This window comes from Panthera onca, chromosome B4 (assembly GCF_046562875.1).
Source record: "Panthera onca isolate mPanOnc1 chromosome B4, mPanOnc1 haplotype 2, whole genome shotgun sequence".
NCBI lineage: Eukaryota > Metazoa > Chordata > Mammalia > Carnivora > Felidae > Panthera > Panthera onca.
Genome location: NC_138345.1, coordinates 80,383,730 through 80,406,876, shown reverse-complemented (window position 1 = coordinate 80,406,876; position 23,147 = coordinate 80,383,730). Strand labels below are relative to the sequence as shown.

Sequence of the window (23,147 nt, the reverse complement as noted above, 5' to 3'; positions counted from 1 at the left end):
GAACTGGTGGTAAAGAGGAGATTTAAAGGTCCCTGCCTCCCCTCCTCCACGACGTGCTTTCAAGCCAAAATAGTCTCTAAGGGAAAGGAAAGGTTTCAAATGGATGACAGTTTAGAGTTTTTATGTTACATTAAACTATACTGTTTATTGACTGAAAAAGATATAAAAACTGCAATTTCATCCAGGCGTGGGAAGCATGATTTTATGGAGCAGGTGTCCAAAGACGGTGGTGAGAAAAATATTAAGTTTCTCTTCTTTCTTTCTACCAAGTCCAGCTCATTGAGGAAATCATGCACACAGGTAACAGCGGCTCATAGGAAAATGCGCAACAGTTCTACATAGTTACTTTGGGTCCAGAGGCGGGGATTTCTCTTCAGGCTCCTCTCATTGGAGATACGTAAGTACACTACCATCTGCTCAAGGAGGCTTTTGAGAGCCCAGGACTGTTGTAAGACAGTCGTCTACAGGGAACTGTGAGAGGAAGGGTCCGAATTCAAGGACTGGCTCCGCACTGGGTTCTGACAGGCTACTCCCAGTTCCTGATCAAGGTGTCCAAGGACCCTGATCCCTCCTCTTCCCCAGCTCCACTCCTATCCTTCTTCTCTCGTCCATCCTTAGCCTGTCAGATCTCTGGGAGAGGACACCCCAGCCCTGCAAGCATGCATCTGTATCTTTCTGTCTTGAACTTAAACCAAGATTTACATCTTTGGATCTGTTTCAGTGTGGACCAGGAGAAAGGGAGAAACAGAAATAGTCCTTGAGGTACTGGTAAGAGAACAAGAGGAGATAAAGCCCTGTCACATGTATGTGTGTAGATACCCGGAAAAAACTGAGAAGTGTAACAACAACTATGGCTGAATGGTAACATTCCAAGTGACTTCTTTTTCACTCTCGATCTTTTTGTTTCTTTCAACATTTTATTTTTTTAATTGTTCTAAAATTACCATAAATGTGTATCTGTATAGAAATAGACATTGAAACCTCTGGATGTGTAAGCAAGCAACATCCAGATATGTAAGTCAAGGCAGGCATCCTGGGAGAATGTCCTCATCACCGTAAGGATAGGATGGGAAGCAGAACGCTAAAGCCTGCAGCCTGCAAAACGGAGAAGTGTATCTGCCAGCCCTTTTCTGTCAGCATTTAAATAGAGTCAAGTGTCTCTCATCTTGGAAAAAGCCCTCCCTGGACACCATATTCTCGAACACACAGGTCCATCACCACCCAAGTGAAACTTCTTCAAAGTGTCTCTGCTCACTGCCCTCGCTTCATTTCCCATCAACCCCTTTATCACCTCACCAGAACACCAGCCTCCAATTTTCCTTTCTTGGCTAAACTTCAGGGGTCTGAAGAGAGTCCTTCTTACACGGACTACTGCAGCCACAGATGAAGAGGTGCCTAGGGAGGCCAGATGGTCTACTAAACACCAACTAGGACATTGCCCTCACCAGACACACGGAGAATTCTGGAGGATTAAGGCACCCTTTCAATCAAGACTGTGAACTATTCTCTTGTTTGAATGACATGTGATCGGAATTGTTATCTTTGCTTTTTGGAAAATCCATAGGAGAAAAAGTCAAACCACAGGATCCAAATAGGAGAGAACAAATCAAATATTAAGACTATGAATTAATCCTTTAATAGTTGGGCATGAGCTAGAAGGAAATGCATTAAAATATGAACATCTCGGGGCACCTGGGTGGCTCAGTCAGTTGAGCGTCCATCCGACTTCGGCTCAGGTCATGATCTCACAGTTCATGAGTTCCAGCCTCATGTCGGGCTCTGTGCTGACAGCTCAGAGCCTGGAACTTGCTTCAGATTCTGTGTCTCCCTCTCTCTCTGCCCCTTCCCCGCTCATGCTCTGTCTCTCTCTGTCTCTAAAAAAATGAATAAATGTTAAAAAAAAATTTTTAAATATGAACATCTCTGGGGGCACCTGGATTGCTCAGTTGGTTGAATGTCTGACCTCAACTCAGATCATGATCTCATGGTTCATGAGTTCAAGTCCCACATTGGGCTCTGTGCTGACAGCCTACAGCCTACTTGCGATTCTCTCTTTCTCTCTTTCTCTGCCCAACCCCCACTAGCACTCTATATCTCAAAAATAAATAAACATTTTTTTTAAAAAATCTGAACATCTCTTAAAGCAAATAAGCCCAAACTGCCCCATATCCAAATTAGGAACAAGAGAGATTGAATTAAAAGATAGAGGAAGTACAGTATAGGGATTAGAGCATGACCTCTGGAGACACGTGACCTGGATGCAAATGCCATTTATGCTGCTTATTAACCTGGAAAAATTGCATAACACCTCTTGCTTTAATTTCCTAATTTGTAAAAACATATAGATATCAACAGGATTAGGACCCTGCCCACCCTGCTCTCCTTCCTAGCACAGTATCTGGTACACACTCAGGCTATTTTCTTTTTGCCATCATTATATCTCCCCAAATTCTCTCCTGATTTCCATACTTGTATATGGAACTGCCTAAATAATATCTTGGTTAACACCCGGCCAGCTCAATACAACGTTTTGGAAACCAAATTCCTTATTCCAATCCACCTTCCAGTGTGTGCTTCCTCCAGCGTTCAATAAATATTCTTTTTTTTTTTTTTTAATTTTTTTTTTTCAACGTTTTTTATTTATTTTTGGGACAGAGAGAGACAGAGCATGAACGGGGGAGGGGCAGAGAGAGAGGGAGACACAGAATCGGAAACAGGCTCCAGGCTCTGAGCAGTCAGCACAGAGCCCGATGCGGGGCTCGAACTCACGGACGCTGAGATCATGACCTGAGCCAAAGTCGGATGCTTAACCGACCAAGCCACCCAGGCACCCCTCAAATATTTTAAATCAACATGTATAACGAAAAGTAGTGAATACTTTTATTTGTAAAAAAGAAAACTAGGCAGCAAAATTAAATTCATAAAAGAAATATCCAGTAAGGTTTAAAGGACTTTTTCCCCGAAGGTGTGTTACAGCAAAATCCAGATAAATGGATGTAGGAGTAAATGGAGAGATAAGGAAGAGCATAAAAGTCCTTTAAAGTTTATTGGGTAACCTGTTTCTTGGTAACAAAATGTGATTTTAGGAAGGGGCAAAGGAGGGAGCTGAAGAGAAGTCTGCAGAAGGAGGATCTGGAGAAAATTACCAAAAACAAAATCTCCCGCCAACCAAGAAAACCTACTTCCACAAAAGTGGGAGACAACAAAACAGTTTTTATGATTGAATAAGCGTTCGACCAGAATGTGATGCTCCTCACGGGAAAATTGACTAAAGTGATTGGGAAGACAGAAAAGAATCTCACCCTCTTCTATCACCAAGTACATGCAGCGGACTGCATACGTGTTCTCCAGATAACGACAACTAGTCCCCAGGGGAGAGGGCTTGACCACACCATTTGTTACACACAGTTCAAACTCACCCAGTAATTGGGGTGGCCGTGGGCATGAGCTAATTGCCTTTATCCAAAGGAAAAATACACTTCTCCGATCTTTATGACGGGAGGTGGTTTTAGTGCTTGGAGCCAGGCACCTTAGTTAGACTCCTACCCTCCATGGGGACTCGGAGAGGGAGGCCCTGTGGGCCCTGAGGATGACATTTCAGAGAGATGGCTCCTGGGTCCTGAAAACAATATTCCTGGGTTGTAAAACCTGCAAGGAGCTCTTTTAAAGATTTATATCCCAAAGAGGCAGAAAAAGAATTTACAATTTTGAGTTTTCTAAAGTAAAGGCTCTAAGGAAAGGGAGGAGGAGTGAGGCCTACAGAAGAGAAAGTTTACCCGGAAGAGAATGAGAAGGGGGAAACCAGGATGAGTTAGCAAATTGACTCCTTGAGCTCTTGCTGTGGATCATGGGTTCTAAGCGGTACTTTAGCCCAGGTTGTTTTGTGCCTCACCAGTCTGTGTCTCCCAGGAACATGAGGAGGACCTGTGAATCGTGTGGTGCACAGATTCAGGTGCAAGTTGCACAGGCAAGTAAGGTGCACATGGCCACAGTGTCTAGAGATACTTGTCGTTTTGTTCTTGGAGCCATTTTATGCTACAATGTTTGTGACAGCATGTTGACTTTGAAATTCTAAATTACTTTAGAAATATCAGTTATTATGTTTTATTATTATTTTTGCTTCGTTTATTTTATTTTTTAAATGTTTTATTTATTTTTGAGAGAGAGAGACAGACAGAGAATGAGCAGGGGAGGGGCAGAGAGAGAAGGAGACATAGAATCCAAAGCAGGCTCCAGGCTCTGAACTGTCAGCACAAAGCCCAACACGGGGCTCGAATTCATGGACCATGAGATCTTGACCTGAGCTGAAGTCGGACACTTAACTGACTGAGCCACCCAGGCACCCCAGTTATTATTTTTCCTATGAATGTCCTGCCACATAGACAAAAATGTTCATGCCTCTCGAATGCACAAACTTCAACCTAAGTATTCACCTTCTCTTGGATTCATCAGCCTTCCCAACTGCAAAATGAGTGGGTGAAATACTGAAAAGGAGGCTAAATTCCAAATTACACATGTATTCTTGCCTGAAGTTAAAACTAAGAAGATTAGAACTTCCCAGGTTGCCAAGAGGAAGTAGTGCAGTGCCCCAAACCATAAACTCATAAGGAAATCCTAGAAGGCAAACAATCCTAAGTTCCAAAGTCAGGAAGCCCATGTAGTCAAAGATGAAGAACCAGCACCAGTCTCAGGTGTGAGGTCATGATTCTTTCTGTTGACCTCATGCCCTGACCTCCATTCCCCAAACTCAGCACCAGGCCAGAGTTTCTGGGTTAAAGGGCTTTTCTGATCACACCCACATGAAATACCCTTAGTCTCTCTCACCGGACAAGCCCAGGAAGCTTATCACCTGAGAAGTGGTAATGGCTAGAGCCTGATGGATTTCCGAATCAACTGGGATTATGAAAGAGAAGCCGTGTACTATAGCAGAAAGAGCCAGGACTAAGAATCAGCTAACCAGGACTGTAGTGCCAACTTCACAATTTATTAGCTGGGTGATGGGGGGGGCGGGGGGTATTCTAAGCAAAAGGAGCAGCCATACAAAGATCTGGTGGGGGGAAAGAGCACAGACCTGTCAAAGGGGACATTCATGCTCAAAATGGAGATATCAAAGGGGTGCATGGGGACTGGAATAGGGAAAGGAGAACTTTCTAGAAAAGGACCAGACTTATTTTCAACTTTTTATCGTAAAATAAAATACAGATACAGAAAACCATCCAAAATAAATGCATACTTTACTGAATTATTTAAGGCAAACACCCATGTAGCCCACCAGCCATCTCATAAAACATTGCCGACCACCATAGAAACCTATCCAAGTGCCCCATCCCTATCACAACTGCCTTCATCCCACCACAAGTGACCACTATCTTAATGTTTATAATATTTTCCTTGTGTTTGTTTATGACTTTATCACCCAAGTGTGCATTCCTGTCCACCATAGTTTAAAGTTATTTTTTTTTAATGTTTGTAATGTTTTTAAGTGCTTTTTAATTTAAAGGTTTTCCCCTCCATCTCTTTCTTTTCCTTTCAATGTACTGATTGAAGATAACCTTTGACCTATAGACAGACAGTTGACCTGTATAGTTTCTGACAGTCCAGATTTTTGATGATTCTGTATTGATGTTCAGCTCAACATGCTTCTCTCCTCTTGCATTTTCAGCAAACTGACAACTGAATCCAGACAACTCGATGTTTGATCCTTTTCATAAGACTATCTAGGCAGCATTTTGTCCTTTCACCAAGAGGCAGATAATATCTGATGCTCTCTTTTTTGTGCGTGATGTTAACAGTCACTGATGTCCAATGTCTAAATCCATTAATGAACTGGGAGCTGCAAAGTGGTGATATTCTAACATTTTTTTTCATGTATTAGTTGGAATGCATTTATTCAGACACTTCCTTCATCTACGATGTGGTTGCCCAATGGTACAGTCCATATAGGCAGAATAAGTACTCAATTATTTCCCTTTATTAACAAGTTGTAAAGGTAACGGATTGATTTCCTGTCATCCTCCAAACATGACGAGTAAGCCAGACACAGAAATACAAATACCCCATGATCTCACTTGCATATGAAATCTAAAATAACCAAATTCATAGAAGCACAGAGTAAAATGGTGGTCGCCAGGCGATGTTGGCCAAAGTGTATAAAGTTTCTGTTATGCAAATCAAATAAGTTCCGGAGCTCTAATTGCAATACAGTGACTATAACTAACAATACTGTACTGTATACTTGAAATTTGTTGAGAGAAAAACATCTTAAATATTGTCACCACACAAAACATTGTAACTTCATAAGGTAATGATAACTAGCATGACTGTGGTGATCATTTCACAATGTACATGTATACCAAAACATCACATTGTGTATCTTAAATATATGCAATTTCTATTTGTCAATTATATCCCAATAAAGCTGGAAATTTTTTAAATAAATTAATGGATACCATTGATTACATTAACAGAATAAATTATTATTTATTAATAGAATAAATAAGGTAAATATATAAATATCTTAATAGATGCAGAAAAGCATCTGATTAAATTTCATATCCATTCATGGTAAAAACTTTTGCAAACTAGGAATATAAAAGTGCTTTCTCAATCTAGAGTATCTTTTTATTTTTTTAAAGTATCTTTTTTAAAAGACCTACATTAAATATGATATTGATGGTGAATTAATGAAAGTTTTCCACCTGAGATCAAAAATAAAACAAGAATACCTGATTTCACCATGTCTGTTCATATTGCATTAGAGGTCCTCGCCATTGCCAAAAGGCAAGAAAAAAATGTAAGAATTGGAAATGAAGAAATGAAACTGTCATCGTTCCCACACAACATGATTATATCATGATTGTAAATGTGGAAAACCCCAAAGAACTTGCAATCAGACTATTAGGTAATTTGAACTAAGTCATTGGACATAAGGCCAATTTAGAAAAATCAACTGTATTTCTACATATACAAGGAGGGAACAATTAGAAAATAAAATCTAAAAATAGCATTTACAATAGCATCAAAAAGTCCAAATTGCAGGAATAAGCCTAAAAAATTTTTCTACACAGCAGTTACAAAACATTATTAATATTATATTGCTAATTCAAAATTAGTAATAAATGAAGGGATAGATCATGTTCATGAATGGACAGACTCAATATTGTAAGCTGTCTATTACCTCCAAATTGATCTATGGATTCAATGTTATCCCAATAAATATACCAGCCAGTTTTGGTCCTGGATGAAAAAAAAGATTCCTAATTCTTAAAAACACAGGATGATCAAACAGCCCCATAATCGCTCATTTACATTATTTTACATTATACAATAATAGTCTGAAAATAACAATATTAATACTACCACCTCCAATACTCAGAATGTATTTTTAAATTGCCTGTGCTCTCTTCTGATTCTCATATCCAATATCTCAATCTACTGAATACATAACCAGCTCGTGCTGTACTCGCCTTTTAAACTCTCATTTAGTTTTAGTTCTACATGTAACTGTTTTTTTAATGCTTGCCACCATTCCTTCTGGTGAGATTTCTCTAGTCATTCTGATTGTCCAAAGCTCACACTCTTAACAGATTCCTCAGGACATGCACATTGGTAACAGTAACATAAAATCTTTGACTCACATTTTCTTTCCTTGAAATCTTAAATATTTTACTTCCATTTTTTTCTTTTTTTAAGATTATTTTGTTTTATTTTATTTTATTTTTATTTTAGTAATCTCTACACCCCTCTATGTGAGTGGGGCTCAAACTTGCGACCCCAAGATCAAGAGTTGCAGGTTCCATCAGCTGAGCCAGCCAGGCGCCCCCATTTTTTCTTGCACAAAGCATTGCCATCAAAAACCCTGATGATAATCTAATATTGTTGCCTACAGACCCAAAGGCTTTTTGTCTTACTTTGAAGTCCAGCAACTTGACTACTCTCTGTCCTGGTGTTCATTACTCTGGGCTGATATTCTCAAGCAGAAGGTATGCTCTTTCCATTTGTATCTTCAACTCTGTCTGATTTCAAGGAAGTTCTTGAAGTATGGATTTTAGTTTGTTCTAGTCCTTCTCCGTGGTTTTCTTCTTTAGGGACTTCAATTATGTGCTTGTGGATTTCTTTTGCCTTTCTTCAACATCTGTCACTTCCTCTTGAATTTTATCTCTTCCACTTCTTTTTTTTTCTTTTTAAATTGTTCCTACTTTTCACTTCTACCTACCTGGCATTATCTGTTTTGTTAATTCATTTTTATATTCCTTCTCATGAAGTTCATTCTGAAGTGATTTTTTTTCTTCTATTCCTCTTTCTTTCCTGAATTTGGCCACCTTGTTTCTGAGTTCATAATTCTGATTTATGTTGTTCTTTTATATCTCACAACATTTTCTCAATGCCTTTTACCACATTTTGAAATAAAAGATTACCAGATTTGAACTGCCTTGTAGATATGTTTTCTTGGCTTTCCTTGTCTGTAGGAATGGTATCCTGCTTTTTCTTTTTTATAAATACTTTTCTGTTGCTCATTTTTTAAAGTTCATTTATTTTGAGAGAGAGAGAATGAGCACACACACGAGTCGGTGAGGAACAGAGGGAGAGAGAGAGAGAGAGAGAGAGAGAGAGAGAGAGAGAGAGAGAATCCCAAGCAGGCTCCACGCTCAGTGCAGAGCCTGACCCAGGACTTGATCCCACGACTGTGAGACCATGACCTGAGTCAAAATCAAGAGTCAGGTGTTCAACCGACTGAGCCACCCAGGCACCCCTCCTGTTGCTCAATTTTAAATGAAATTCATATCCCTGGCCTTTTAGAAGGAACATGGTTCAGAGTGGCTTTGCTAACTTTGCAGAGCCCCCTTTTCTGTTGTTCTCAATATGGCAGCTTAACTGTGAGATTTCCCAGCTCTGCTCCCCTACCCTGCCTTTACATTTTCTTCCCTACTTTTTGTCTCTTGTCCCTATCTTACTCAATTTTTATTCTCCTCTCAGAAGTTCCTCCTCCCTGGAAGGGACGCATTGTGGTTTTGTATCAACTGTTTCCTGGGGGCTTTGGCCAACACCCTGCTGACTTAACACAGGCCACTGACACCCACCTGCTAGTGGAGTGAGGAAAACCCTTCTCATTTCAGCTACTGTTTTCAGATTGGTCTGCAATACCTTCCAGGGAATATCTTTTGGGTATTTAGGAGTTTTTCTGCTCTTGAGTTTGCAGGGTTTCCCATTGTTTGTCTCTGCCTTCTCCCTTCTAAACAGGACTAACACAATCTTGTGTCAATGAGTGACTTCCTCTCATCCCCTTGTATTTGGGGTTTGTGATATTTGTCAGCAAGTTTTGTTGTAAATATTGTACATGAGTTTTGGGTTTTGCCATCCAGTTACTCTGTCTTTTAAGTGGAGACTCAGAAAAAAATTAAATCTATGCTGCAGCTGCCCCATTTTCTTAGAATTCCCACCCCCCCAAAAAAAGCACTAGCTTTTCAAAAGCCTTAATGCCGTGGTAAGGAGTTTAGAATTCATCTTGCAGGTAATGGGCTGACAAAGATTTTTGAAAGTAAAAGCTGACATGACAGTATGCTTTTTCAAAAGCTCATTCTGGCAAAACCATAGACAGAAAGCTTGGAGGCAAGGATACCAACTAGAAGGTTATTGTCATAGCACAAACAAGAGTTGTAGCATTCTGGATGTAGGCAGTGACAATGACAATAGATAGGAGGGCACAAAAGTTAGAGAATCCATGTGTCAGTGCCCCTAACAACTGGCATGCATGTTTCCTGGACACATTCCTTACTTTTTATTTTATTCCTTACCCTTTTATTTTCAACAGCCTGGCTTCTTCCTCCAAGGGAGCAGTCTGAAGAGCCCAGACCATAACCCCACTCTCCTTCATATCAGGCCTCACCCCAACACTGAGCCCCAGAACTACCTGGGGAGGAGAGTGATATGCTGGCCCAGGTCCCCTTGTCTTCCAGAACCTCAGAGGACGTAGGAGGGCATTCCCACCTTCCTTCAGGTGCATGGTCCCAGTCTCAGGCTTGCCAACCCTCTGAATGTTAGTCTTCTTCTCAGGAATATCCTTGGAGTTGGAAGGAGCTCCCTGGGATTTGGTCAAATAAAGAACAGAACCTGCACACAATCAGAGCAGCAATTCAAGACTGCTCCTCAGGACTCAACACCCAGCTTCCATGGTCTCTGGCCACTTGGTAGCAGCAAGCCTTAGAGGGAGACCTCAGTCCACGGACAAGGGAAGAGAAGCACAGGTGACCAGCTGGGGTCAGGGCATCCTCCCTTTGCCCACAGAAGGTAGGAAACGAGAAGAGATTTCTGTGTCTCTCTATTATTCATTGATTTGACAAACACATAGCAAGTACCTTCCACGCAAGTGCACTGTGGGATTACAAAAACAAAACAGGCAGGGGCTGGACCGGGTGGATGAGGGAGAGTCTGATGTAGGGCGGGGTGGCCTCAGATGACTTCTGGAGGGAAAGGAGGGCCAAAGGGACCATCAGCCTGCTCCCACAGCACCCTCTGCTGTCCCAGATTTGCTGTGGCTGTCAGGGCAGCTTCTGATCTTGCTGGGACTGACTCCTTCAACACACTCAATCCTCATTCACCCAGAGGGCAGCCTCCACATCTTCAGAATGGGCTGCGGGAACAGGGAGAAGCAGAAAACACATAAAGTTGATAGAAAACCATTCTTAACCCAGTGTTTCTCTTAGGCAAAAGTGTCCTGGGGCTGGGGGAAGAGGGGCAGGGGCAAGGGTTATGAACACTGTCCAGAGCATGGACTCAGAATCCTCCCTGGAAAGGGAGCTTTCCACCTAGGCAGCACTCCAGCCCCATTGCAGGCCATCTAGCATTGGCCAGAGAGCACTGGGAGACCTGAAGAGGGACCAGCCCACACGATGGGATGTCTGGAACCAGGAGGGGCCTGGGAGGGATCTAATGATGCCTTCTTGTTTTATACAGGAAGAGGCGGAAGCCAAGGGAGGGGTGGTAGCTTTCCGGGGAGACCCAGGGTGCCACTGGCAAAGTTGTGAGAAGAATCCAGGTTCTCCCAGACACTCAGCAGAAGGGATCCCATGGAATGACCTTTACAGACCAAAAGTGAACTACACATGATGCAGGATGCTGCCTATGGACGTGATACAATGGAGGGAGGGGGGCAGAAACTCATCACTCGTCAGCATCAGCTATGGCAGAAGTGAAAAACATTCTAAGACAAAGGGACAGGATGTGGGACCAAGTGACTCTGCTTAATAGATACAGACACAAGGTTGAGACCCCAGGGAAGCCCCACGTAGACCCAGAATATGCCCGCAGTTCTGACAGAAACCATCCTACCTTGTGGGTCCCTTGCTACCACTCCTGATTCTTATCCACATGCTCTCCTAGAACAGGGCTAGTTTTCTTGACATTCCCCACACTCTTGACCCTCTTTGGAAACTCAGCCTTTAAATTATCCCTGGATATGAAAACTGCCCCTTTTCCTTAACTTTAAATTCCAACATGCTAAGAGTTTTTATGCTAGAAGAGAGAAGGGAGGTAGCCAGGCCAGAATCTGTTCTCATGAATCGTTCCAGAGAGTGTCACTGCTGTCTCACCACATTCTGGCCCATGAAATCCTCCCTACCTCATGCATGAAAAAAATACCCTCTGTTTAATTCATTTAGCCCAGCAGAAGTAGTCTGGAATGTTCAGCATGATTTTATTTAAACGAAAATAAATGGGGAATTAAGGAACAAAAAAACCCAGGATTCCAACAGCCCAGCGAATAGAATCCTGACTCCACCAGGGAATGCTCACTGTCCGGGCCCACAGGCTGTGCGGTCTCCTCCTTCCTCCCCAGACTGCTGCGGGATCCAGAAACAACTGGCCGAAACTGCAGGTGCCCCGCCTGAGTTCTCAGCTTCCCTTGTCTCTGGCCTGTGTTCATTCGAATGAACTCTCTCCCACTCCACCATCCAGAAACATCCATGATACAGCCAAGCGCTGCCTCACTTAAACTCATGATGTGGGATCAGCCAGCCAGTTCTGCTTTCTGTGTGGCAATCAACCAGGAAGCTGGTGGCGGGAAGAGGCAGGATAAAGGACAGGCAGAGAACTGACACTCAGACTCGGTGTGTTACAACCAGCAGGGGCCTAAGGGTCAACCATTGCCCAACATTCAGGTGGGACTCTACTCCTTCTCCCGAGGGCCTCCTCATACATGCAAACCAAATTACATCATTCTTATTATAGAATAATTTAGAACAAAAATAAGTGGCTATAAACCTCATGCCTCCAACATAATGGCATAATTTATCCAGACTGTACATTTTTTTGTGCATAAGAGAATATTTTAGTGAGCTTGGTAATACCAAAAGAAAGGAAGGCAAAAGAAAACTAGAAAACTCAGAGGCCAATTTGAACATTTAAAACAAAGTATTTGGGGGGCACCTGGGGTGGCTCAGTCGGTTAAGCATCCACCTTCAGCTCAGGTCATGATCTCATGGTTCGTAAGTTCGAGCCCCACATCAGACTCCGTGCTGAGGGTGTGGAGCCTGCTTAGGGTTCTCTCTCTCTCTCCCTCTCTCTCTCTCTGCCCCTCCCCAACTTGTGCTCTATCTCAAAATAAATTTTTAAAAAACTAAAATAAATAAATAAATAAATAAATAAATAAAAGTATTTTTATTTGTGGTGATTACAAGGAATTCCTTTGGAAGAACAGGGCTCTCTGAATAAAACTCACAAAAGGTAAAGGAAAACAGCAAAGTAACAGTTGATCTGTTCCTCATTTCATTGGTAGAAAAACAACAGTTCACATGATTATTATATCTGCAAGGGTCAGTCTGTCATCTGCAGCCATTGGTATTATAAAGTCAGAGTTAAGTTTCTTTCCACAAGGGAGTTAACTCGCAGGATAAAGGCTCAGAAAAGAGGAAGAGTGCTTGATAAAATTGTGGTTTATTGTGATGTATCATAGGATACAAATTTTTCTCTCCAGCTGAGGTCTGTGTTGCACACAGCTGGCAAAAATGGGGCATGCCTGGTGTCTGCCTTCTCAGTGGAGAAAGGTGGAGTTCTCTTGGTGGTAGGAGACAAAGAGAACTCAACTATTTAAACTAATGGGTAACCAGCACAGTGCACATGGCTGAGTGAGGAGATGAAAAATAAAGTCAGGTAAATGGATAAAGGTGCCAGGGGAACGATGATGGCCTGGAGAGAGTGAAGGTCTAAGGAGTGAGAGACAGTGTGAAGTTCCCTGTGGCAGTCAGAGCCAATGAAATCTGGGACATGGATGATGAATATTCACCATTAAAGTGCTTTTGTGCTGGAATTTAACCCCAAGTTTTCAGCAAAGACAAAAAACTTATGTTGGTGTTGCTCAGAGAAATTCAGAGAAGGGGGCTCTGTCCCATATTTGGGGATATTCAGGGCACAGAGAACAGTTCCAGGAATCAAGACACAAATGATATTTACAGTTGAGCAGGAAGAAAGTCATAGGGAAAAGCCTCAAAAGAGCAGAAGCTCTTGGGAATCCACACAGATATTAACAAGGAAATTGGATTTCTCCCAGTGGGAAGGGGGATCAAGTCTGTGTATTATGTCTTAAAAACAAGTATTAGAGAAAGCAGGTAACACTAAAGCTGTCCCTAACCCCCCTTGCCCACCCCTACATTGAGAAAGCTGGACTTCAAATGCATGAAATGAGGAATGCATGATACAGCAGAAATCACACAATTAGAATATAAGGCAAGGGAAAGAATTTCTCTCACCCTCTCCTCTAGACCATCAGCCCTGCCCATTTGCCTCCCTTCTTTCTGCCATTCTGATGCTATGGATGGAATGACTTCTTGAGACCCCCATCATCTAAGTGTCTAAGTCTCTGAGGAGGTTAAAGGTTCCCACTTGCCCGGTGGGTGAGCCTCTTCTTTGTCATTAACTCAGAACAGGAAGTGGGGAAGAGGTTGGAATTCTCCCCAGGAGAGAGCCAGAGGACCAGACCGAGCCAACACTTGTGGCCAACTGAGGGCATCTCAGGACTGTGGTCTCTGGAGTTCTTAGAATCTCAGCAGAGAACAAGGCTAGTTGTCTCCTGCAAACCTCACTGGCAGCTTCTTTCCTCAACCTCCAGCCCCACAATGCCTCAGGCTCACACATGAATTAACAAGAACATAAAAATCCTATTTGTCCAAGTCACCTCCATGAGGAAATTGGCTCTCCACACAGCTGGCTCCACCCTCAGCACCTCTGGGGATTAGGAAGTGGGTCGTAAGCACTGTAAGTTGAGAACATAGACCTATTTCAGGTCCTGTATACTTTAGAACTGCCTCCAATTATCCAAAGACACAGACCAACAGGAGACACAATGACCTCCCTTTCTCCCTGTTTCAAACTCCGTTGTCTCACCTCAGCTTTCTACCAAATGCCCCTCCTCACCTCTGTTATTCCCCCTGATATAACGGGTCTCACCTCACTTCCACTCATTCATATTCCCCAATTCTGCATCCAAGCCCTACACTAACAAGTCCCCAGCCCTGAAGGCCCATATTCCCACTCCTCTCCTCGGGGTCTCTGTGTCCACGAAGTCTCCCCAAATTAGTTCCTCCCCCACAACTTCCCGTGGTCTGATAGTCCTCAACTCTCCATCCCCCCAGAAGAAAGGGATTGAGAATGTACTAAGTGTTCCAAAGACCTGGCAAAGGCCAGTTCCTAACTGGATGGTAATAAAGACAGGAGAATATATTTGTCTCAAATAAACCAGGACTTCTCCACATTCTTCAAACTTATCGCTTTGGAAAGCCATACTCATCCCAATGGACTTCCATTGCTCCAAAATGTTCTCCCCTTTTGAAAGGACTTTCAGAGGCAGTCTGAACCTGGTGATGAAAGGGAACCTGGTGATGAAGCAACCAAACCGAGTTTCAACCCAAACCTCTCTCCACCTTCTTCCTCACCATTGGTTCCAAATGGTAGTTGATCATTGCTAAATATTAGCTCACTTTCAGAAGCACATGATAGGTCCCTTTGGGAGTCCCAAAGCCTGGGACATTGACTCTGAGAACATTTTGTAGGCAGGCATATGTAACATTCAGCCAGTTTACCTCCTGGTCATACTCAATGCACTTGACCAAGATGACTGGTCAGCTTCTACCAGCTCAGGGAAAAAACTTGTTACTGCAGTGGCCTCAGGTGCTTGCCAGAAAAACCAGTGAATCACTCAGAGTGGTCAGTTGACCAGGTAAAGCACCTTCTGTCCATGTCTTAGATGCAGGGAACATCATCCCCATCCTCCTCACCCTCTATATTCCAGGTTCCCTAGCCTACTGTTGAGGATAGGGCCCCGTACCCAGCTAGAGAAGAAAGAGAAAGAACACACAGGACAGGAGGAGGGTCAGATCAGCACCCCAACGATCACCAGGATGTTTAACCAGGCATTCAGGAACAATCACCTACTCAAATAACCCAGAGGACAGGGGTGTACTTTTCTTTAACCACATCCAGGGAAGGAGGAATTAAAGTCTTCAGGGCATCATCCCTGTCCCCGCTCCCTCCCCACACCTCCTCCCTCTCCATTTTGGGTAACAGCCCCAGCTTGGTCACAGATCATTACAGAGTTGTTTTAAATTCATGAAAACATCTTGTTTTAAATTAATGAGAAAAAAAAAAAAACTCTTTACCATTCAGACCTCTGACCCCTCACCACCATTCCTGGGAGTACTTGCCCCTTTAATTCCTGAGGCCCAGAAACTTGGAGAGTTAAGGAGGCAGGGGTGTGGTGCAGAGGCTGCCATAGGCAGCGCTGATTCCAGCACCCCGAGGGCTGATTTCCTCCTGGAAAAGACTTGTGCAAATAGCCAACAACGGTTCCTGTTAGCTGTGTAATGAACTGTCAAGATGACTTTTGAAATGAGAAGAAAGTATCCTCCTCTGCCTACACATACCTTCCACTCAAATACACACCACACTTCCACACACAGGTACACACACACATACACACACACCACACACAAACACACCAGACACCATACCACACGCACACCACAGGCACTCACATACACCACACGTAGAACTACACATACTCAACCACAAACACAAATAACACACACCACACATAAACACGCATATATATACATCACCTACATATACACCATTCACCAGACACGACATACCACACACATACCATTTACACACACACACACCACACGTATACCCACACCACACACCACACGCATACAACTACATACACCCACACCACATACCCTCACACACACCCCTGTGCTCTGCTACAACTGGAATCTCACCCCACGCAAGGCCCTCCCATCTCGGACTCTCTCCTGCGCTAGATTTCAGATCTCCAGAATTGTAGCACCTCCTATCCCTCACTCTCTTGTCCATAATACCTCTGGGTATTTCCTCTAACATTTCTACTCTTCCCTCAGCAGGTTTAGACCTTCATTTTTTTCCTCCTTAGACCTTCATTTTTTTTTTTTTCCTCTTCCTGGCACACCTCACTATAGGCCATATTAACATCAAATTCGTTAGTTTAATTTTATTACCAGGCCTGGACTGTGAGCTCCACAAGGGTAGAAACCCTGTCACACTGACCTCTCTGATGCCAGTGTCCGGTATCTGCAGAAGAACTGGAGCCCCTGCCTACCTTCCTCTGAGGTCTCCCCGCTCCTCCCTGCTGTGCCTCCCACTTTGATATGAGACTTGACTCCCTGACTCCCAACTTTATTCCCACCCTAGACTACAGGAACTACCTGAACTTTCCTTCTGAAGACTCTTCTGGAAGCCATCAGTTAAACACAGTAGCACCATTCTCTGTCAAGCCGAATGTTCCCCATATCATAGCCTGTCCCCAGGGCCCTTCCTCGGGGGGTCCCACCACAGACCACTTAGGAATTCCAAACCCAGTGCCGGCCCTCTTTGCCATGGAACCCCATAGAGACCCTCCACACTTCTGAGAACATGCAAGCTTTCTTTCCAGACTCAAGGAAGCTTCTATGGCCTGAATCACCAGATTTCCACACTACAGGCACAAACCCACTTTGCAAGACAGAGGGAGCTATCAGCCTAGGTTCCCTTAATAAACCCCACAGATACCACAGCAAAGCATACCTCAAGGGACTGGGTATATAAGTGAAATTCCCAGTTTCCAAAAGATTAATCTAAACATAGTCCACTAGCTCCACATGCCTTCAGCCCAAATTCTGAAGGCATGTGGCTTCACACATTTAGTCTCACTTCATCAAAAAAAAAAAAAAAAAAAAAAAAAAAACTGCCTTCTTACTGCGTTAAGGCATCTTGATTCGGGCTGTGAATACAAAGACAAGTTAAACATGGTCCTGGCACCACACAGCTTGAAGTCTGGTGTGGGAGACCTAGCTCTATGCAGATAACCTGGGGACGGGCTGATTGATGCAAAGAGAGAAGGAAGCACAAGGAACCAATAAGAGCACACAGCCCAGAGCTCTGACCTAACTGGGTAGGGAGAGGAAGGAGGGCAAGAATGCCAAGGAAACTTCCGGGAAGAGGGTATTCCTGGTCTGAATCTTGGAGGATGAATAGAAAGAAGCCATGCCATCTAGATGTAGGAGAGCATTAAAGAGAGTAGGCAGAGGAAAACACGTAAAGAGGCAGAAGCTAGAAAAAACAAAATTTATGCAAGAGATTGAAAGAAATGTGACATGACTGAAGCAGAGTCCAGATGAGGGAGTGAGGAGGGGTTGGCACTGAAGAGAGAGACAGGAGACCCTCATGAAAGGACACATGAACTCACCCAGGCTTGCCTATTAGAAATCACTAGACAGCCAGTAGACTGGAAGCTGAGACTATCAGAGGGAAAGCCAGTGATGGGACCATGTCTTTAGTGGAGATGAGAAATGGTGGAGCCCTGGAAATGACAAAAAGGCAGCATGTAAAGAGGGAGACGTGATGGGTGTCAATAACCTTGTGACATAGGTGGTCTGGGAGAAGGAAAAATGTGAAATTCCTCTCAGATGTCTATTTAGATTGCTGGGTGAATGTTGTGCTGTCCGAACAGAAAACAGTGGGAAAGGATGAGCAGGGGATGGGGGGAAGCTGGACGAGACCAGTTTGCAGCTTATAGGGTTTGATAGGTTTCCGGTAGGTCCTGTAACTGCTCATTTGTTGGTGGGTATTAACATCCGGGTGATGGATCAGAGCTGGAATGTGGATGTGGAAGTAATAATTGTGACTCTAGGGAAAGGGGGAAAGGGCTAAGAATAGAATACTGGAGGGCAGTGAAGGGGCAAGGAAAGGTGAGTCAGGGAGTGAAGGGTCGCCAAAAAAGAGAGGAAAGGAGGGGGAGAGAGAGAGAGAAAGAGAGAGCATCCCAGCATATCACAAGGTAAAGGGTCAGCTGTGTCACAAGCCCACAGGCTGGGAAGTGGAGATCGTATCTGAGCACCTTGATAAGGATTGTTTCTGTCCCAGGGATGGTAGTGAGAACATTATGGGGCAATGGGAACATAAAGTAAAACAAGAATGTTGAGGTAGTTTTTTTCAAAAGCTTGCTTGTAAAAGGGTTGGAAAGAAGTCAGAAAGGGATAACATAAACACTTTGTTTATTTTTTCATATTAAAACTTTTTTGACGTTTATTTATTTTTGGAGACACAGAGAGACAGAGCGCGAGCAGGGGAGGGCTGTGAGAGAGGAAGACACAGAATCCAAAGAAGTTCTAGGCTCTGAGCTGTCAGCACAGAGCCTGACACAGGGCCCAAACTCACAAACCGTGAGATCACGACCTGAGCCAAAGTCAGACGCTTAACTGACTGAGCCACTCAGGCTCCCCTATTTGTTTCTTTTTAAGATGTCTGTCTGTATATTGAAAAGAGAAAGCCAAGAGAGGATCACAGTGAACTAAGCAGGAGAGAACGGGGTGCTGTACAAAATGGGTTCCTGAGGTGAGGTGGGCACATCCAGAGCTCGGGGAGAAGCCTCTCTCCTTCTACACATCTGAACTTTTCCCACTGAACTTCACAAGTGTCCTGGATGGTTCTGCACACTGCTGAGACAGAGTCCGAGACTATGTGGCATGCCAAAGTCAGTCAGTTACTAAATAGAGAACCCCACCTCTAACCCTGTGGACTAGGAGGGGCATGCCTTCTCTTCCAGGGCGTGATGACTCCTACTACCACTTATGTCAATTGTCATTGTATGCCAAGTGAGGCCCTTGCCCACTGTGTGTCCCTCAAGACAACACCACAACCCACTCACCTTTGCCTGTCTGGACCCAGCAGTGCCCAGCAGCACTGGTTTGATCGAAACCCTAGTTTTCATGTTATCCTCAGCTCCCCAGCTTGGGCCTGAGAACAGATGGAGGAGGGAGATGGCCCATCTTGACATAGATATTCCTCAATAATGGATAATTATGATTAATTATACCACAGGATAATGACTATGATTTCCAATCATTGAATGAAAAACAACTGAAGTGGGGCAAGTGATTGCCTCTCCCGAGGCCACACAGCTAATAAATTACAAAGTCAAGTCACAAACCCGTATCTCCAGGGCTGGCTCTGTCATCCCAACCAAACACAAGTCCACAGGAAGGGATTGCGAGGTGAAGACGGCACTTTTGGATTCTCCACTAATCTCGATTATCCATACTACTGGCCATCCTCCCCAGCTGAAGGACAAGCCCAGAAGAGACTGCGTCCTCCTACTAATTTACCCAGAGACCTTTCTGGAGTTGACAATGATTAGCTGGAACTGAAGTCACTTTGGTGACATCTACAGAGACTGAGAAACTCTGGTTACCGTATGGAGAGCCGCAGAGAAGATCCCAGCATCTCCAGGCCTTAGTGAGGAGGGGCCTCAATATGTCCTGAAGGCAGCCTCCTGGGATGGACTTGGCCCAACCCCAGGGAAGCTCCAGCCACTCCATCATCTCCTGAGGAGGCTGAGTCTGACCTCCTGGGTCACATGGCCACTTCCCTGTGACGGAGACATTTCTGGGCACAGCCCTCCTGCCAAAGTCCCCTCCTCAGAAAGCTCTCACGGTCTCTCTTAGGACCCAGATATCACCAGAGATGGCAGCCCAGGTGATAGGTAGGATGGTGAGGGGAGAAGCAGGCAGAAGATGTTTGGATGCCAGTCAGGTTTGTGCTGGCCCCAAGGCTGATGTCCAGGACTGACCTACAGTGAAGGCGGCCACTGGCCAGCCCCAGCCAGCCCTTGTTGACTTAACAGGTGGCTCTGAGGTGGGAGAAGAGAGGAAAAAGAGAGCACACCACTGGAAGACTGGTTCCCATTGGTCCCTATCATCATTAAAAGAGGCCCAGAGAGACAGTACGCACACACTAGCTCCCAGGACCTCCAAGAATTCTGTGGTATACCTACTCTGGCACATGGAAGCATGAGGTTTACAACTCTCCTCTTCCTGGCAGCTCTGGCTGGGGTCCTGGTCTATGCCCATGAGCATGGCCCTTCCCCTGCACCCATCCTTATAGCCGCCCTAAGGTGGGCCCTGCCTCCCCTCCTCCCTTCCCCTCCTCAGCAAGGCAGTTCTCCCAAGTGTGTCTCTCCATCTCTCCTGCCTGCCACCGGGTTCACCACACAAGGGCCTGTGCCCACTAATGAAAGGAAGTGAGGCAACCTCCGGCACCTGCCTGGCTCTACAGCCCGGCCTCTGGTTTGCCCGTTCTTCTCTAGCTACTATGGAATTCCTTTTCTCCACCAATGAGCTTACCTTTGCCACCTGCCCAGGCTCTCATATAGCTGCTTGCCCATCCCCCACCCCATTCTTTTACCCGCCCACTGTCAACGCCTCCTATCCAATCTTCAAATGCTTGCCCCTTTACCTCTTCATGACTATGGATTGATTTCCTCAGAGCAGCCTCACTGAAGTCCCAGAACAGTTTAATTCCCTATTACCCATGTTATTACCTCCTGTATGCCTCCTTCCTACCACCATCATGAATGTAATTAAATCATTTTTCATGTAATTATGTTAATTCATCCAAATCCCCAACAGACTGTCAGCTTCCCCAAGCAAAGACTATCTATCTTCCTCAAAGCTATATCCTCAACTTCTAACACAATATCTAGTACCTAATACGTGCCTCATTTATGTTGTTGAAAGAATGATGGAATGGAGGGTTGATAATAATCAGAACCCATCCTGCCCCATCACTACAACCAGGTCACACCCCTTCCATTTTAATTAAGAAACTCAGACATCCAACAAGGTATAGAAGAAAGTCAGAAAATGATTCCATTCTAACAGAGATGTTATAAGTTAGCCTAGGTCTTTGGGGGAAGATAACAGAAAGACAGGTTTGGTTGAGATATTAAAAAGCATTTCTGGTAGACCTTGTGTGGCAGACATTTCTTTCCCATCTGTCCACACCCATGCTCCTGTGATTAGAGGTCTTGGAACTTCAGGGAGCCCCAGTTGGATCTGGCTTACCCACCTGACATGGCCACTCCTCCCTCCTTTGCCAGTGACACAAAGGCTGCCTCTGTCCCAGGAGCGGTGAATTTATGAGTCCTTCCTCTCCTACCTGCCCCAGCTCTGGGTGAGAGGGTTAATGAGGAGGGGTGTGAGTAGATGAAAGAAGAGAAGTAGAAGAGGCATTCAGGGAAAAAGTTCTGGGATACCCACCTCTAGGAGCCAGGGAGAGGAGAGACTTCCTGAAAAAGAAAATTACGTACCAGAACAAGATAGAGCCCAGGGGAGGAAAAGGTCACCCCTGCCAGAAGTAAAGGAGGGAAATGGAAAAGATAGGAAGTTCGTCTTGACTAGCAGGAGGAAGACAACATGGTGGGGGGGTTGTCAGAAGTTTTCATCATGTCCCATCCTCAGCAACACTGCCATTCAAAACCTTTCATGTGGTTCCCTGTATCCCACCACATAACTCCCGTTTCCTGGCCTGATGCTTATGGTGCCCATGATCTGGGCAAATTTAATTTCCCCAGACTCTACCTCTTGCGTCTTCCATGTCAGGCAAAGTGAATGACTTCCCTTTTCCTGGATAACTCTCCAACCCCTCACTTGTCCAGGCCTAGCATGCTTCCAATCCCAGCCGTTCTCCAAAGCCTGCCCCCCATCCCCACTAAGAGTTCCTCCAGGTCCCTGAAAGCCTATGATACAAGCTTCTTCTTTCCAGCTGAGCTCCATCCCTCCCACACCTGCACCCACACTCTAGTCTGTCACAGAGTATCTTGCTCTGTGTGGCATTTTCTGTGTGGCCCACTCGCATTCCCATGAGGGAGAAGTTAGTCCCCTGAGCAAAACCTCTCCACACTAGGAGGCTGGTTTAGGGGATGAAAACCAGTGGTGAGGGGTGGTGGGGGGTGGTGGTGAGAAGGGGGCATTCTCTTTTAAGAGCCAACTGGTCTTTTCTTCTCTCTGAATCATAATCCACTGGAGGAAAAGTCCATGAAAGAACAGGAGACAGCAGGAAAAGACCAGAGCTGAAAAGGCCTGTGAAAGAGTAAGGCCTGGAGGGGATAAACACTACCACTGGGGGTGAGGAGGGAGCTCTTGTTCCTTTTACCCTCTCCACCTCTTGCAGCAGCCCAGGAGGCATCAACAGCTGAAAAGACAAATGCAGAAGCCCTGGAGTTAACCAAAAGGACACCAAAGACATCAATGATGCTATAGATCCAGCCTTGGACGGGGGGGGGGGGGGGGGGCGGGGGGGGGGGGGGGGCAGGGGTTGGTTCCTACCTGCTCCCACACACAGAATTACTGGGGTGGTAATATATGCTGTGTATACCCACCTACCACCTTTCCCGTGAGAGAGCAGATGGTTCCCTCAGCAAAACCACTTCACTTTAGGGGTCCCCACAGTGCCTAGGGTGGGGGTTGGGGGTTCTCTTAAAATAAAACCACTCTTCTGCCCTGAATTACTATCTGTCTTAGAAAATGGCCAAAAGGAAGAAGATGCTGTTAAGGAACTCACAAAGCCAGCACTGCATACAATTCAAGCTCTAAAAAACAATGGTGAAGGTGAGTGTGTCCCGAGACGGGTGGGACCTTGTGGGCCCCAGTATCAGCATCCCTATCCCTCCCTCCAAAGCCATGTACCCAATCCCACCCCACACGTGAGTCCTGGAACCACCACAGCACCTCCCCACTGAACCTTCACTCTTGCTGTGCCTTTAAAGATCTCCAATTTTTCATCCACATACAAACCACATGATC

The 23,147-nt window shown here is 44.7% G+C and overlaps 1 long non-coding RNA gene across 1 annotated transcript in view; it reads right to left on the bottom strand.

Annotated features, from left to right (window-relative positions):
- Positions 1–9,535: 9,535 nt before the first annotated feature.
- Positions 9,536–23,147, bottom strand: part of LOC132694260 (uncharacterized) — a 36,897-nt gene continuing 23,285 nt past the window's right edge. Inside the window, exon 4 of the long non-coding RNA XR_009617218.3 lies at positions 9,536–10,630. This is a non-coding gene — a long non-coding RNA (uncharacterized LOC132694260). The remainder of the gene's footprint in view (positions 10,631–23,147) is intronic.